This window comes from Rhinoderma darwinii, chromosome 5 (assembly GCF_050947455.1).
Source record: "Rhinoderma darwinii isolate aRhiDar2 chromosome 5, aRhiDar2.hap1, whole genome shotgun sequence".
NCBI lineage: Eukaryota > Metazoa > Chordata > Amphibia > Anura > Rhinodermatidae > Rhinoderma > Rhinoderma darwinii.
Genome location: NC_134691.1, coordinates 231779758 through 231798098, shown reverse-complemented (window position 1 = coordinate 231798098; position 18341 = coordinate 231779758). Strand labels below are relative to the sequence as shown.

The window sequence follows — 18341 nt, the reverse complement described above, 5'->3', positions numbered from 1 at the left end:
TAACATCGTTCATTCCGCTAGCGTCACGGCTCACAAATCGTGTGGCCTCTTCAAAGGGCCTCAAAACGCGACATGCGTCTCTAACCAGCTGCCAGTGCCTGAGCTCGAAATTACACTGGCTCCAAACGCTGCCCGTCTGCTGCATCAGGAAATCATTCACGGCTTTCCGCTGTTCGTACAGACGGTCCAACATGTGCAGGGTGGAATTCCATCGTGTTGGAACGTCGCAAATCAGGCTGTGTTCTGGGAGATTGTTTTGACGCTGCAAGTCCAGGAGGGCGTGCTTAAATGCATACGAACGTCTAAAGCGAACGCAAACCCTCCTGGACATGGCCAGCACACCCTTCAAACCAACATATGACTTTAAGAAGCGTGTTATGACCAGATTGATCACATGTGCCATGCAAGGAGCGTGTGTCAGGTGACCTAGACGCAGTGCAGCCACAACGTTCTTGCCGTTATCAGAGACAACATTGCCCAGTGTGAGTTTCAGAGGAGACAGCCAGCGTGCGATTTCCTCCTTGATGCACAGCAGCAGCTCCTGCCCTGTGTGGCTTTTCTCGCCCAGGCTCAGCAGGTGTAAGACAGCGTTGTGGCGCTTCACCTTGCACCTATGAAAAGAGGAGGGAGGAGGAGTGGAAGATACGCTGTGTCCTGTCGGGGACGGGAAGACCTCCAAGGAGGAAGGCAAGGAGGAGGAGGAGGAGTAGGAGGAGAAGGATGGTAGGCGCCTGGTGTCCGGAGTTGAACTAGAAACATACAAGCGTGGAGGTGGTAATGCCTGGCATTGCTGCGGTGGTGCATCGGACTGCAAAATATTGACCCAGTGGGCCGTGAAAGACATGTACTGTCCCTGCCCATAGTTGCTGCTCCACGTGTCGACGGTGGCATGTACCCTGCTGCACACGGATAATTGCAAGGACTTGGACACCTTTTCCTCCACATGCTTGTGCAAGGCAGGGACAGCTGTTTTGGAGAAGTAATGTCGGCTAGGTATTCGCCACCTAGGCTGAGCGCACGCCATCAATTGCTTGAAGCCGGCGGAGTCGACCAGGTGGTATGGCAGCGACTGCACCACCAACAACTTTGCCAGGTGTGAATTAAGCCGCACGACAAGTGGATGACTGGGTATATATTGTTGCTTATTGGACAACGATTCCGTAATGGATAACTGACGGGACATAGGAGGAGCACTAGATGACAGTGATGATGATGATGACAACGACATGGTGGATAAGGCCTGGCTACTACTTAGATGACAGGGACTCGGAGCAGCAGCAGCAGCGGAAGAGGGGTCTTCATTAGATGTACATGATGGTGGGGCATGTTGATTGTCCCACATGGCCTTGTGATGCCGTTCCATGTGTTTACGTAGAGCAGTAGTTCCTACATTGCTGCCCTGCCCACGCCTTACTTTCTGCTTGCAGATACGGCACTGTGCCATGTTTTCCTCCTCTGGGAAGGTACAGAAAAATTGCCACACGGCAGAGTACCGTAAAGAGGTAGTACCACGTCCACCACCACCACCACCACCACAACCACCCGAGCTTGCCCCTTGTCTGGCAGGCTTTTTTCGGGAACCTACACCAGCATCTGTGTCGCCGTCACCGGCTCCTGAGCTGACCCTACCGCTGCAACGTTTTGCAGATTGACTTCTGCCCCTACCTCGGCTTGGCTGTTTATCACATCCAGTGCCGCCACTACTACCCTCCTCCTCTGACGCCGTCATCACCTCGTCACCTGGTTCCCACGTCCTGTCTAAAACAACATCATCATCATAGCCTTCCTCATCATCCCCGCCACTTCTGTCACTGTGTTGTGAATGTGATGTGACATCATGGCGGGCTCCATGCCCCCCCTCATTACTGCGTCTGCCACCACGGCTACCACCACCAACACCCCCACTACCGCAGCTATGCGTCTCGGTCACCGCTTCCACCTCCACCACCGCCGCAACACACTCCGTTGGCTGACTCGCGGAAAACAAATCATCATCATCACTATGTTGTTCAGTATCTTCCTTCGCACCCGAGGAGATGTCTCTTAGGACTCTCAGGAAAGATGGCTTCCCGCTAGGAAGGGGGAGCGAAGACATAGATGATGGAATGGAAACGCTAGAAATACCTATATTACTACTGTCACCGTGCCAAGGAACTGTAGAGGATCTGGAATCCAACGAAACCTGGCTTGAAGCCAGATCGTCAGAGTCTTCCTGCTGAGATGACCGCGAGCCAGCCAACCAGTCCACAATGGCCGTATTGTCTAAAGTAACCCGCCCACCGGAGGAGATGGACAAGTCTGGCTTGCTGATACTACTACTAGCAGGCACATGGCAGCTGCTACTAGTGGAACTGGGCACATGTCTTGTGCCACAAATGCTGCTACTGGGTCTGGCACCAACAGATCCAACATTTGGACTGGAAGAGGAGACGGCATGGGTGTTTCTTCCTCTACCCCGTCCTTTCACAACCTTTTTTTTCCCAGACATTTCAGAGCCCCTTTTAAAAGCGTATTCACACACGGACACTGGCTTGGCAAATGGCAATGAATGAGAATTTCAATCAGCCTCGCTGCAGTGCACTCAGGGAATGCTGGGCCTTGTAGTACTACTAGGCTGCCTGTATGGCAAGTTGGATTGTTATTCCAGGGATGAGCCCCTTTTAAAAGCGTATTCACACACGGACACTGGCTTGGCAAATGGCAATGAATGAGAATTTCAATCAGCCTCGCTGCAGTGCACTCAGGGAATGCTGGGCCTTGTAGTACTACTAGGCTGCCTGTATGGCAAGTTGGATTGTTATTCCAGGGATGAGCCCCTTTTAAAAGCGTATTCACACACGGACACTGGCTTGGCAAATGGCAATGAATGAGAATTTCAATCAGCCTCGCTGCAGTGCACTCAGGGAATGCTGGGCCTTGTAGTACTACTACTACCACTACTACAAAGGCTGCCTGTATTGCAAGTTGGATGCAATGGGGATGAGCCCCTTCTAAAAGCGTATTCACACACGGACACTGGCTTGGCAAATGGCAATGAATGAGAATTTCAATCAGCCTCGCTGCAGTGCACTCAGGGAATGCTGGGCGTTGTAGTACTTCTAGGCTGCCTGTATGGCAAGTTGGATTGTTATCCTGTTAATAACGGCCAGGGATGAGCCCCTTTTAAAAGCGTATTCACACACGGACACTGGCTTGGCAAATGGCAATGAATGAGAATTTCAATCAGCCTCGCTGCAGTGCACTCAGGGAATGCTGGGCCTTGTAGTACTACTACTACCACTACTACAAAGGCTGCCTGTATTGCAAGTTGGATGCAATGGGGATGAGCCCCTTCTAAAAGCGTATTCACACACGGACACTGGCTTGGCAAATGGCAATGAATGAGAATTTCAATCAGCCTCGCTGCAGTGCACTCAGGGAATGCTGGGCCTTGTAGTACTACTAGGCTGCCTGTATGGCAAGTTGGATTGTTATTCCAGGGATGAGCCCCTTTTAAAAGCGTATTCACACACGGACACTGGCTTGGCAAATGGCAATGAATGAGAATTTCAATCAGCCTCGCTGCAGTGCACTCAGGGAATGCTGGGCCTTGTAGTACTACTACTACCACTACTACAAAGGCTGCCTGTATTGCAAGTTGGATGCAATGGGGATGAGCCCCTTCTAAAAGCGTATTCACACACGGACACTGGCTTGGCAAATGGCAATGAATGAGAATTTCAATCAGCCTCGCTGCAGTGCACTCAGGGAATGCTGGGCCTTGTAGTACTACTAGGCTGCCTGTATGGCAAGTTGGATTGTTATTCCAGGGATGAGCCCCTTTTAAAAGCGTATTCACACACGGACACTGGCTTGGCAAATGGCAATGAATGAGAATTTCAATCAGCCTCGCTGCAGTGCACTCAGGGAATGCTGGGCGTTGTAGTACTTCTAGGCTGCCTGTATGGCAAGTTGGATTGTTATTCCAGGGATGAGCCCCTTTTAAAAGCGTATTCACACACGGACACTGGCTTGGCAAATGGCAATGAATGAGAATTTCAATCAGCCTCGCTGCAGTGCACTCAGGGAATGCTGGGCGTTGTAGTACTTCTAGGCTGCCTGTATGGCAAGTTGGATTGTTATCCTGTTAATAACGGCCAGGGATGAGCCCCTTTTAAAAGCGTATTCACACACGGACACTGGCTTGGCAAATGGCAATGAATGAGAATTTCAATCAGCCTCGCTGCAGTGCACTCAGGGAATGCTGGGCCTTGTAGTACTACTACTACCACTACTACAAAGGCTGCCTGTATTGCAAGTTGGATGCAATGGGGATGAGCCCCTTCTAAAAGCGTATTCACACACGGACACTGGCTTGGCAAATGGCAATGAATGAGAATTTCAATCAGCCTCGCTGCAGTGCACTCAGGGAATGCTGGGCCTTGTAGTACTACTACCACTACTACAAAGGCTGCCTGTATTGCAAGTTGGATGCAATGGGGATGAGCCCCTTCTAAAAGCGTATTCACACACGGACACTGGCTTGGCAAATGGCAATGAATGAGAATTTCAATCAGCCTCGCTGCAGTGCACTCAGGGAATGCTGGGCCTTGTAGTACTACTAGGCTGCCTGTATGGCAAGTTGGATTGTTATTCCAGGGATGAGCCCCTTTTAAAAGCGTATTCACACACGGACACTGGCTTGGCAAATGGCAATGAATGAGAATTTCAATCAGCCTCGCTGCAGTGCACTCAGGGAATGCTGGGCCTTGTAGTACTACTAGGCTGCCTGTATGGCAAGTTGGATTGTTATTCCAGGGATGAGCCCCTTTTAAAAGCGTATTCACACACGGACACTGGCTTGGCAAATGGCAATGAATGAGAATTTCAATCAGCCTCGCTGCAGTGCACTCAGGGAATGCTGGGCCTTGTAGTACTACTACTACCACTACTACAAAGGCTGCCTGTATTGCAAGTTGGATGCAATGGGGATGAGCCCCTTCTAAAAGCGTATTCACACACGGACACTGGCTTGGCAAATGGCAATGAATGAGAATTTCAATCAGCCTCGCTGCAGTGCACTCAGGGAATGCTGGGCCTTGTAGTACTACTACCACTACTACAAAGGCTGCCTGTATTGCAAGTTGGATGCAATGGGGATGAGCCCCTTCTAAAAGCGTATTCACACACGGACACTGGCTTGGCAAATGGCAATGAATGAGAATTTCAATCAGCCTCGCTGCAGTGCACTCAGGGAATGCTGGGCCTTGTAGTACTACTAGGCTGCCTGTATGGCAAGTTGGATTGTTATTCCAGGGATGAGCCCCTTTTAAAAGCGTATTCACACACGGACACTGGCTTGGCAAATGGCAATGAATGAGAATTTCAATCAGCCTCGCTGCAGTGCACTCAGGGAATGCTGGGCGTTGTAGTACTTCTAGGCTGCCTGTATGGCAAGTTGGATTGTTATTCCAGGGATGAGCCCCTTTTAAAAGCGTATTCACACACGGACACTGGCTTGGCAAATGGCAATGAATGAGAATTTCAATCAGCCTCGCTGCAGTGCACTCAGGGAATGCTGGGCGTTGTAGTACTTCTAGGCTGCCTGTATGGCAAGTTGGATTGTTATCCTGTTAATAACGGCCAGGGATGAGCCCCTTTTAAAAGCGTATTCACACACGGACACTGGCTTGGCAAATGGCAATGAATGAGAATTTCAATCAGCCTCGCTGCAGTGCACTCAGGGAATGCTGGGCCTTGTAGTACTACTACTACCACTACTACAAAGGCTGCCTGTATTGCAAGTTGGATGCAATGGGGATGAGCCCCTTCTAAAAGCGTATTCACACACGGACACTGGCTTGGCAAATGGCAATGAATGAGAATTTCAATCAGCCTCGCTGCAGTGCACTCAGGGAATGCTGGGCGTTGTAGTACTTCTAGGCTGCCTGTATGGCAAGTTGGATTGTTATTCCAGGGATGAGCCCCTTTTAAAAGCGTATTCACACACGGACACTGGCTTGGCAAATGGCAATGAATGAGAATTTCAATCAGCCTCGCTGCAGTGCACTCAGGGAATGCTGGGCCTTATAGTACTACTAGGCTGCCTGTATTGCAAGTTGGATGCAACGGGGATGAGCCCCTTATAAAAGCGTATTCACACACTGGCTGAGTAGTGAGTAGTGGATGAGCCCCTTCGATTTCTGAATTCCTGCCTTTTAGATTCCTAAAGCTTTCCCTTACTGCACAGAGATGCTATTCCTACAGCTCCTGTCTGTAAAATGGCCGCTGAGCTCCGTGCATAGACTTTTATTGCAGGCTTGAGCCCGCCCCTATGCTGCCTCCCGATAGGCTGGGAGAGCCGTTTGCAAGGCATTATGGGGTAGCCTGATGTCAGGTGATCTTCTGTAATCCTCCATTTTAGATGTAACATGTGGCAGGCGCCAAAATGTAGCCGGGTTCGGTCAAAACGGGTTCGGCCGAACCCGGTAAAGTTCGGATTCGCTGCGAACCGAACTTTTCCTGAAGTTCGGACCGAAACCGGGTTCGGTTGTCCCGGTTCGCTCATCTCTACTCCTGAAGAAACCACCAATTTTCTTTTTTTCCCACACCCACCACTCGCATACATTAGTGAACACAGATTTTCTTCCTCACCCAACAGACATATTTTCTCTCAAATGCTCTCCTTACCCTCACCTCATCCAAAAAACTCACATTCATTCTCCATACCCCTCTCCATAAGAAAAAATTATTCATTTTAAACACTCCCATCAAACACTCATGATCTGAGAAGCAGACCCTCTCTTGTGTATACTTCACACAACTCATGGCGAAAGATGAGAAAAATAAAAAATCCAAACGTGAGTCCGTTCTTCCATCATCAGCATGATATGTAAAGGGTCCCGGCTTTTTATCTACAGCATCCTGCAACGAAAAATCTGTCAATATTTGCTTCAACAAATTCCCAGTAACATCCACATTTGTCTCCACTGATCCAGCACGAGCATTTTTCTCCAAAATGCAATTTATTTCCCCTGCGATGATTACAGGAATTTTCCCATGCAAAAAAAATTTTAGACTTTCGAACAAAGCCAATCTTTCATTTTTCAATGCATGGCCATAAATATTAATAATCTTAAACCGCCAACCCCTGTAGGAAAGTAAACAACAAATGCATCTTTCTTCCTTGATAATGGTGGTTTGTTTTATGATGATGTCCTTGTTATTCAACAAAATGCCAACTCCGTCATTCCTATTAGATGTTGTGAAGGACCAAATGGCATCCCCCTGCTTCCACTCCTTCTTCCCTGGCATTTTAGACAGTCCACATTCCTGCAGGCAAAAAATGTCACCTCCTTTAGAGGCAAGAAAATCCAGGACAGCAGCACGTTTATAAGTTGATGTAAACACCCGAACATTCTGGGACACTATTTTAAGCGTCAGAGACATATTGGTGTAAAGAGGATGAAGATTAACATTCTACCATAGAAGTACCTCAAGTCCCAGGGAAACTCATGGCCTTCTCAAGGCTAGACACATTGTCTTCACTCAGGAACCCCTCACTAGGAGAACTAGGGGCCCCCTCAAACATCTCATGTTACTCAGGGCTAGAAATAGTCAGTATCCAGTAAGGCGAAGAGGTTAGGCTGAGCATAGGTGCTGGGCAGTGACTCATCCTCCAGCGAACCTCTTTTTAACCTTTTCACAGATTTCCCAGCTTTCCCTCTTTTGGAGACCACCTTATGAAAGATGGAGGCACTTGTGGCACTTGGCATTCTAGCTTCCCTTTCCTCCTCTTCTGACACTGACAACTCCACCTTGGCAGATTCCTCCATTTTCTCCTCTGGGCTTGAGAAATCCAGAATTTGCATACTGGGCTGAATCTCAGGAGATGAACATCCAATAGGTGGCGCTGCTGCTCCACCCTCCCCCAACACAGCAACAGGTAAAACATTAGCAGGCTCTGTAGCAGGGACCACACCCAAACACAGGTTACCATCAGGTGCAGGTAATTTCTCCTGACACCCAGCTTTCCCAGAGACCTGAGCAGCAGGCTCTGAAATACTGCTAGTAATTGCAGAAACAGCCTCAGTTGTTGGGGCAGAAGAAACTGCAGTTCTTACCTGCCAACCACGCTCTCTTTTATCCTGCCTTCCAAAAGGATACACCTTTGGGCAGTTCCTGCAAGAATGCTCAGCAATGCCACAAATATCGCATAAACGTGGTGAAATACAGGCGCTGGCTTCATGCCCGGTTTTTTTTACAATTGCAACATACTTTTCCTTTACAGGCGTCCTTTGTATGTCCATATGTGAAACAAGACCTGCAGAAACATGGCATGTCCTGATAATATAGGTAACCTTTATTGCCGCCAATAGAAAAATTTGCTGGTGGGCTCATAACTCCGCCAATGCAACTGGAGTCAGGTTTCAGCTTGACCCAATATTTCAGGTCACCATTAAAGAGACCCCACAAATTTTTCTGCTCCACCCCACCTCTGACCTGCGTGCAATAATACGCCAAACAAGCCCACACCAGTCTCCGGTCAAAAAACGGATTATACATACGTATCGTCACACATTTTTCCACCGCTGAAAACAAAGGTTGTATCAAAATGTTCTTAAGAGCCTCATGCGTCAACTTCTCCATTAGCACCTGGTAGATATTTAAGCAGTAGGCTGCTTCAAAAAATGAGACATCATATGTGGCAATGTTTGAAAAGGCTTGAAAACAAAATACCTCATCCAGGCTGACTCCGGCCAAGTCCAACAGAATACCTTCAATAATATGTCCTGGTCCGACTTCCTCCTTCCTTTGATCTTCCACCACGAAACGAATTGTGTTGCGTACTGCTGCCATTTTCCAAATGCCCACGGCACGGTGATCGCCCTCAAATCCGCTGGAGTAAACCCCACGAAAAACCGACCCCCGGCCCAGACCAAGGCAATGAACCCTGATCTGAGCCAAAAGGCCGAGAAGCGATAACCCGAAAGTGCCGCGCCTTGCCCGAGCCTGCCCAATACTGCTGTTCACCCCTTGCAGCGATTCAGCCTACTCCTAGGCAGTTGCATGGGGCCCAGCCGGCTCACACACTCACACAAGCACAGCTAGGCACTCGGGAGGTGAATAAAGGCCGGAGAGGAAGCTACACAGGATTTGCTTCTTTTGCTTGCACCACAATGCAGTGCTGAAAGCGGAGGAATCTACATAAAAGCGGAGGAATCTACACACAAACACTGGCGGCAGCGGCAGCAAGTGCATGCCCACAGCCACCCCTTCTCTCTCCCTTCACACCTTATATCAGCTGCAATCCAGTTCAGCCGAGTGCTGCCTGCTGAGCAGCACTGACCAATACTGCCTGTGCCCAGGCTTTTATGTCTGAGGCCCCCATTATGATGTCATGAAGCTGGCTCTGGCTGCTCCTGAGGGCTCCACTATGACACGCGCAAAGTTCCGTCTGAACTTTATATAAGACGGTGCTGCTCAGTCAGTCACTCAGTGTTGCCTGAGAGGGCAACACTGCAACAGGCGGCCCCCAGGCTGTCTTTTTTTGCACAGCTAGTTGCCTCCAGGAGGCCACAAGAGGGAGACAAGGGACTGCAAAATGGAAAATAGGCATCCACCAACTTTACAGACAACTTCTTCTCCTTGCTCCTACAACCTCCATCCTTGCACAGTTTGTTATTCTTCCAGGTAACATAGTAACAAATCCAAATTGCTGCTCTCTTTGTAGGCAAGCAAGGGTTTGTTGCAACTGCAATTCTTACTTCTTTGAAATGTAGGGAGGACACTTAATTCATTCCATCACATCCATCTAGTGTACACAGGTAGGCCCATTGTGGCGGGCGGCCGGCTGCTTTAATGGCTGCTTGCTGTTCCCCTACTCCACTCCACTATTTGACTGTGGTGCTGCATCAATCAGTGGCTGGCTCAGGTGCAGCTCTTTAGCTTACCTAGGAGGGAGGGCGGAGAGAATACAAGGAAGGTGAATGAGCTGTTCCAAATTGAAATGCTGGAAACACAGAAACACAGACGACACAAAACAAGAGGTGGCAATCTGTTAATTAATTAATTAATTGCATTTAATAAATTAGCTCATTATCACACACGACTGTAAAAATGCATTGTCCAACAGGTGTTGAAATAATGGGATTAAAGGAGATGTGCAATGTGCAAGATAAAAACAATGGCAAACACAAAAAGGACTTTTGGAATCTCATTTTATTGAACACATAAGGAAAGGGTGCACCGGTCCTGGAAATACTGCAATACCAGGTCAATGCGTGGAGTGGACAGAGCAAGCTCTATTTCCATCTCCCTGTTCTAAAAATCCATGTAATATATGGTCCCCAGATAGGGGACGTATCAGATATTAAACTGATAAGAACAGATTTTTTTTGAGTTGACTACCCCAACAAAGGAGGTAACCGTTTATTTAAAATTTTTGACAAAAAAGGATTTACAAGTTTTTAAATTTTTACAATAAATCAATAAATACACAGGGTTTACAACAATGGTGTAATAATAGATACAAGTTATCAGATAAAATCACATAACTTATAAAAGGGCACTTAGTGGCATCAAATTATAGAACTCCATTCACTAAAAAAACATTTTCTACATAAAACAGGAGAGAGTTTTTTTATCTAAAAGAAAATATTTGTGCATCTCGCTTAAACAAATGGCTAAAACATCATCCACAGTTAAAACTTCATGTTTAAATAAAAGAATGTTTCTGGCCGCCCACAGAGCTGCTTTGACGCAGTTAGTGATCTTCCATGCCATCATTTTTCGGGTCTGTGTTGGGCATTCCAGACATCCATAAAAAACGCCATCGCTTGTAAATCTCCGTAGTCCTGTAATCTTCTGTACCAAGGGGAGGATTCTTGACCACACCAATTGTGCGTAGTAGCACTGCCAGAAAAGGTGGTAGACTGTCTCATCATCTCTGCATCCTCCCCTTGGACACGCAGCCGAGTTGGTCAGTCCCCTTCGATGCTGGAATGCCCGGCATGGAAGACACTCGTGGGCACAACTCCAGGCCAGATCTTTCTGAGGATTAAAAAGATAATTAATATTTACCATTCTCCATATTTGTTTGCACTTTTGTTCACTAAAATTACTAATGGGGGCAACTAAAACATTTTCTTTTATCTTTTTTAAAACACTTTTACTATTTTGCACGTCTTCAATTCTCTTGCCTTTCAAGTTAAAAAGGTTCACAATTTTCTCTAAAATCTTGTACTGGTCAGGGAGGTTAAAAGCATACGGGGAGCTTAAAACCGTGGAGAACCATCCGTTCCTCCTCATAAAATAACCGGTGTTAAAACGGATAAAATATGACCAGTAGTGATCCTTAAAAGCAGCGTTAAGACATGCAGTAAAAAATTTGATTAAAAGAAAGGTCTTTATGTCAGGGAAATCCTTACCACCCATTAGTTTTGGCATCATCACCTTCTCTCTCCTGAGTTTTTCCATTTTGGAGTTCCATAAAAAAGTAAAACAAGCTTTATTTTTATTTTTTTAATAAAATATCAGGGGGAGGGAAAACCATACTCAAATATAATAAAATCGGTAAAATCACCATTTTGGTAATTAAAACTTTTCCCTCCATAGTCAGCTTTCTCAAATTCCACATACAAATCTTTTTGTTAACTTTTTGTGCCACCAAGTCCCAACTGTTAAAACCATTGTTTAACTCATTGAAGGAGACCCCTAAAATCTGCACAGTCTCTGACACAGGGACTGGAATGTCCTGTAAAATCATATTGCCAATGTTTAACCCCTTAGTGACCAGCCCATTTTAGGCCCTAATGACCAAGCTATTTTATTCGTTTTTCTATAGTCGCATTCAAAGAGCTATAACGTTTTTATTTTTTCGTCTACATAGCTGTATGAGGACTTGTTTTTTGCGGGATTAGTTGTGCTTTTTAATGGCACCATTTTTGGGTACATATAATGTTTATATTAACTTTTATTAACCTTTTTGGGGGGGATTATAAAATAAAACTGAAATTCCGCCATTGTTCTATGCGTTTTTAAATTGACGCCGTTCACTGTGCGACGTAAATAACATGTTACCTTTATTCTATGGGTCGGTACGATTACGGCGATACCACATATGTAGAGGTTTTTTTTATGTTTTACGACTTTTGCACAATAAAAACACTTTTGAACTAAAATTCTTTGCTTTTGCATCGTCGCTTTGCAAGAGCCGTAATTTTTTTATTTTTCCATCAATGTAGTGATTTTTTGGGCTTGTTTTCTGCGGGACGAGACGTAGTTTTGAATGGTACTGTTTTGGGGTGCATGGGACTTATTGATTCATTTTTATTATGACTTTTTTGGGGGACAATGGAAAAAAATTGCAATTTCGCCATGGTTTTTTGCGTTTTTTTTTACGGTGTTCACTTTGCGGTTTACATTACATATTAACTTTATTAATGGAGTCATTACGGTCGCGGCGATACCACATATGTGTACTTTTTTTTTTTTTTACACTTTTACTAAATAAAACCACTTTTTATGAAAAAAAATGGTTTTATTTATTTTTTTACTGTACTTTTTATTAATAATCTTTATTTCACTTTGATGACTTATTTTATTAGTCCCACTAGGGGACTTTACTGTGCGATGTTCCGATCGCTGCTATAATGCTCTGGTATACTTCGTATACCAGAGCATTATTGCCTGTCAGTGTAAATCTGACAGGCAATCTGTTAGGACGTGCCTCCGGCGCGTCCTAACAGGAATATGTCCAGGGCAGACCTGGGGGCTTTTATGAAGCCCCGGCTGCCAGGACACCCCATCGGAGACCCGCGATTTCATTTGCGGGCCGCCGATGGGTGACAGAGGTAGCGCACTCCCTCTGTAAACAAAGTTAAATGCCGCGGTCGCTATTGACGGCGGCATTTAACGGGTTAAACGGCCGCGATCGAAGTAAACTTCGATCGCGGGCGTTGGAGCAGGAGCTCAGCTGTCATCAGACAGCAGAGCCCCGGCTCCAGCCTGCACGGGAGACCCGTGCAGGACTTAGACTAGGCTGACGTGAAAAGGCGTCAGCCTAGCCTAAAGCCCATTAGTGACCGACGTAAAAAGGCGTATTAGTGGTCACTAAGGGGTTAAAATGTTACTTTTTTTAAAATTGACTTTAAAACCGGAGGAGCAACAAAACTTATAGATCTGTCTTAAAGTTGTTTGCAGTGATAGGGTGTCCCTACACAGTACCGCGACATCATCCATGTACCCCACTACCTTTGCCTCTATTCCCCCCCCCCCCCCGCCCGGCAGGGGGACTCCACATATCTCTTTGTTTTTCCTCAAGGTGCACAGTAGAGGCTCAATTGCACAAATAAAAAGTAGTGGGGACAAGGGACACCCCTGCTTCACTCCGGAATTTAAAAGGACATCCTGTGTTTTAAAACCTTTGACTAAAATCTTGCTAGTACAGTTGTCATAAAAGGCCTTCAGAGACTGTATAAAACCTTCCGGTATACCCATTTTCTCTAAAACCTTAAAAAGATAAAAGTGTGACACTCTGTCAAAGGCTTTCTCGAAGTCGATTGTTAAAACTGCCATTTTGCCTTTCCTCTCCTTTGTGTCATTAATAACATCTTTTAAAAGGTTTAGGTTATCCCATATGCTCCTCCCGGGTATCCCACAGACCTGGTTGGAGTGAATTATCTTGTTTACGACTGCTTTTAATCTATTTGCACAAATTTTAGCCATTATCTTATAGTCACAATTTAGCAGTGTAATTGGTCTCCAGTTTTTAATGTCGGTTTTGTCCCCCTTTTTGTACAGCAGGGACACCTCACCTTTCTTCCAGGACCCCGGGAGGGCTTTTGTTCTAAAAACTTGTGTAAAAAGAGAGTGGAGATCCTCCTTTAAAACACCGTAAAATAGAACATAAAACTCTATGAGTATACCATCAGGACCAGGGACTTTACCTGTTTTAAAACTCTTGGTAGTTTCTAAAATTTATTGTTCTGAAATCTCCTGTAATAAAAATTTTTGGGAGACAGGATCTAAAACAGCATCAACCTCCTTCAATGAGTCATTCATAAAAGCATTGTCAATGTTTTTAACATTAAAAAGATCCGCATAAAACCCATGTACCTTTTTTAAAATATTTTGGGTATTTGTTTCACTTTCAATATTATCCAACAGGGTATGCTTATCATTGATTTTCTTAATGAAATACCTGGAGCAGGTCTCGTTCTCCTCAAGATGTTTTACCTTACAGCGAAAGATTATTTCCTTTCCCCTCTGCTCCAGGCACTGGGAGATCTCTTTTTTAATCTCAATGATCTCCTTGTCCACCAGCATACCCTGTTCTCTGAATTTATATTGGGTCTGCAGACGGGTATTTAAATTTGCATAAAATGTGCATTTCTCTTTTGCTTTTCTCATCCCACTCTTAATAAAAAAATCTCTTATTTTAACTTTCATTTTTTCCCACCAGGTGACGATGGGCATATTGGGATGTCTTACCCGTCTGCAGCCTTTGTAAAAGTTAATAAAATCAGCTAAAATTTGCGGATCTTCTAAAAGGGATACGTTTAATTTCCAGGCTTTTTTCTGAGTTCTTCTTTGGTTATCACATTTAACTTTAAAATACAATAACTTATGGTCAGAAAAGACGTTTGAGTTAATATCACATTTAAAAGGCAGTATTTGGTAAGAGCAGAAGATAAAATCAATCCTGGAGCTGCAGGTCACGTTGCTCCAGGTAACGCCGGCCTCTTCAGATAAATCCCTGTTACATTTTTTAAAAACATCGGTGAGTTTAAAATCAGTAACATTATCTTTTAAAATTGACGAGGTCTTGTCGTAGTTCCTGCTTACTGAATTAGAGAACCAGCGTTCCCCCTTTAAAATACAATTAAAATCACCCGCTAAAACAAGTGGTTCTGAATCATTAATAAAAAGGGGTAAAATCTCTAGCATTCTGGCTCTTTCATTTTTCTCAGGAGAACCATAAAAGTTTAAAAACTGCCATTTAATACCGTCTATAAAAGCTTTGACCATTAAAATTCTGCCTGGTAAAATTTCGTAAAAACTGTCAATTAAAACGTTCCCTTTAAATAAAATGGCGACACCTGCGGCTTTAGATTCGTTAGACCCGGACCACACCGAAGGTCCGAGTCTCCAATCTCCTTCATATTTTTTATAGTCCATGCGATGTGGGATGCAGCATTCCTGTAGGAAAAAAACTGACGCGGTAAGAATAGAGAGGTAATCAAACAGGGCAGCTCTTCTTGTCTTAGAATGCACGCTTCTTACGTTTAAGGAAAGACCACATAACTCAGCCATGAGGAAAAGGGAGAGAGACAGTCTTTATAATCTTACCCGAGGTGGCCTCAGCAGTCCTCCGCATCGCCAGAGACCCCACTGGAACTCTCATACTCTTCAATTTTGGAGTCCACGGAAAATATCGAGAAGGTAGGAGAGGAACTCCCATCACTTAGCTGACCCCCCGACAAACCTGAGGCACTAATCATGAATGGATCCCATATGGACTCCACGGGCAACATTTTATCTACTGGAGCTTTTTTGGCAGCGACCTCCCCTTCCATAGGGGCAGGAATTGCGCTCCCTGACGTCTCTGGGACCTAAGTCACCTCGGAGGCAGCTGTCCGTGTATCCCCCAACTGGCTAGAAGGGGGTGGACCTTTAGTTGTCACTTTCGGGGGCACGTCCACTGGTTTCCCTGCCTTCGCCACTGCAGGTACTCCCATCGGCACCCCCGCTGCCACCTCCGAGTACGCCCTACGTCATTTATGTTTCGCTGCCGCTCCGCCCGGGTCCTCTGCCTCAGGTACAGGCTGACCCAGCATCTCTTGCGGACCAGTAGGATCAGCTTCATCCGAACTACCCATCTCCCCAGTTTCCTGGGGGGGCTTTTTCGTCCGCTGATCACTGGATCGACGCTTGTTCCGTCTCTGCTCTTTTGGGTCACCTGTTTGGGGGGGTCTGCTAGAGGTATCCATCTCGTCTTGGCCTTCTCCTTGGGGTTCCTCACCTTCTGGGGGTACGATCTGGCCTGCTGGCTGCTCGGGACGCCTCGGCCGGACCTCGGGTTGTTCCGATCTGTGGGGACAAAATGCAAAATGGTGACCAACTCGGCTGCAATATTGACACCTTTTCCCCAGAGGGCAAGTTTTGGCCTCGTGCTCAGAGCTGCCACAGTTCCTACAGGTGCTCTTGCAGGACTCATTGGTGTGACCGTACTTTTGGCATTTCCTACAGAATGGAGGCATCCCTGAAAAATAAAAATCTCCTGCCATATCTCCTAATTTAAAACATGCTGGCGGCAGCATTATCCCTCCTGTAAAATTGGCATCTCTGTAGCATGTCACTAAAAATCTCCATTTAGAGGTCTAGACCCCAACCTCATTCATCACTTTGCCAATACACTTAACCGTTTTAAAATAGGGGGATAAAAAGGACATCACATCTTTTACGTCAGCAAATGGGCAGTACATCTTAATAACAATCATTTTTGTGATGTCCAAAACATGCTCGTAAAAATCCACTCCGTCCAGTCTCGGGTCATTTTTTACTGCATATGCCGCCAGCAGATCTTGGAATACTCCATTCTGTATAAATGTGATGTCATAGGTTCTTCTTCTTGGGTAGTCCTACACTGCCAAAATCTCCCTCTTTTAGACATTGAAAATGCCAACAAGCACGGTCTCCACCACGAATTTCAAGCCGCAAGTCATCGCCTTCTCCTCTGAAAGAATTACTCGCACAGTATTCTTAATCCGGGCATACGCCGGTATGTCACCTGGATTTTCATCCATAGTGATTCTTTTGGGAAAGTCACGCCACCCGTTGGTGACGTAACGTCTAACGCAACTCCCCTTTTCGGCCGAAACCTACACAGGGGTATGTGGATCGCTACCCGTTGCTCTGGACTAAGCCTCTCTCCCAAATAGCAGCACGGGGGTGAAGTCCAGGTGAACCTGGACGATCCCCCGAGGCCGAGAGAGAGGGTACCAGAGCACCTCCTAACCAAGACCAGGCAGCACTGACTACAAGTAACCAGCTTTTTTATTTTATTTCCCGAGTCGTGCTTTCTATCACCCAAGTGCAAAAAAAAGTGCAGGGGTGCCACACAAAAAGTGCACAAGGATGCGGTCTATCGCAGCCCTTCTCTTAAAAGAGAGAGGCCCCACATAACCATTCCCCGACCCTCCAAGCCTTAGGCCAAGAGGATCGAGGATCAATGATCCCCCCTTGCCGAAGCTTAGGGAGACCCAACAACACTCCAAGGCTTCTACCTGGGCTGCCACCCCAGTGTCCACCTTGGAGCCTGCTTCTACTTGCACCTCCCTTCCGAAGAAGGGAGGCCGGGTTGCAGGGGAAAAAGGAACCAGAAGGCCACACATTTTCCCCCTAGACCTTGGAAGGGTCCCAAAAGGGCTCCGCATCCGAAATCCTGTGACAAACGTGACAAACACACAGTGAAAAACAAAATTAAATAAGTGGATGTGCGCTGTGATACAGCCTGGACATCCGCCAGGTATAAAAAATTCCTCATCTCCCAGCCAGAAGGCCGGGAGAATAAAGGTGTGTGCTCATATAGTGTGAAAGAGAGTGCGTGCAAATGTGCCTTCACTCAGTGGGATCCCACCCCCAGTGAGTTAGGGCACCCCAGGGTCACCAGCCCTGGGGCACATAGCAACTCGGGCTTCCAAACTACCCGACCTAATGACCTCGATCCGGCGGTCGCCTGGTCACCTACAAATGGTACCTTTAAACCAAATGCGTACACCAGAGCGATGACCGTTGTGGTTCCCTGCCCTCACCTCGGCATTCTGTCATCCCCCTACGATGGCCCATCAACCACCGGCAGGGATGATTACTAACCTCAGCTTGAGCAGATTTTTTTTTTTTTTTTTTTTTAAAACTCATCAGTTTATATACTATCCGCATCTTATTTCACATAATAGCTACTTCATACTGCGGTTAGACCTTACATCATATGAGTCATATCAGAAAATTTATTTCTTTACATACGTTAACAATACAGGTTCCATTTTTTAACATTCCACATACCTTCAGCCTTAACCTCACCCCACCTTTTCTTGTCATAGAGGTACACAGTATGCAGCCTGGATAAAAACAGTTTGACAGCATTGTTTGGAGTTAAAACAGTCTTCCTAAAAATAATAAGATTTCTTGCATCCCAGACAGTTTCTTTAAAAATAGCAAAGACAATCCAATAAATACGTACATTTTCAAGTTTTGTAAAATCACATCCAATCAAAATATTCTCATAGCTAAAAGCATTAGATTTCAATAAGAACATTAAGAGCCGGTTTAAAAGTGATAAAACCTGCTTTGTAAAATTA

The 18341-nt window shown here is 45.9% G+C and overlaps 1 non-coding gene across 1 annotated transcript; it reads right to left on the bottom strand.

The window, feature by feature from the left end:
- Positions 1-10217: 10217 nt before the first annotated feature.
- On the bottom strand, positions 10218-10406 carry LOC142653968 (U2 spliceosomal RNA). Its single transcript, XR_012848803.1, has one exon. It is a non-coding gene; the product is annotated as a U2 spliceosomal RNA (small nuclear RNA).
- Between the last annotated feature and the right edge of the window lie 7935 nt (positions 10407-18341).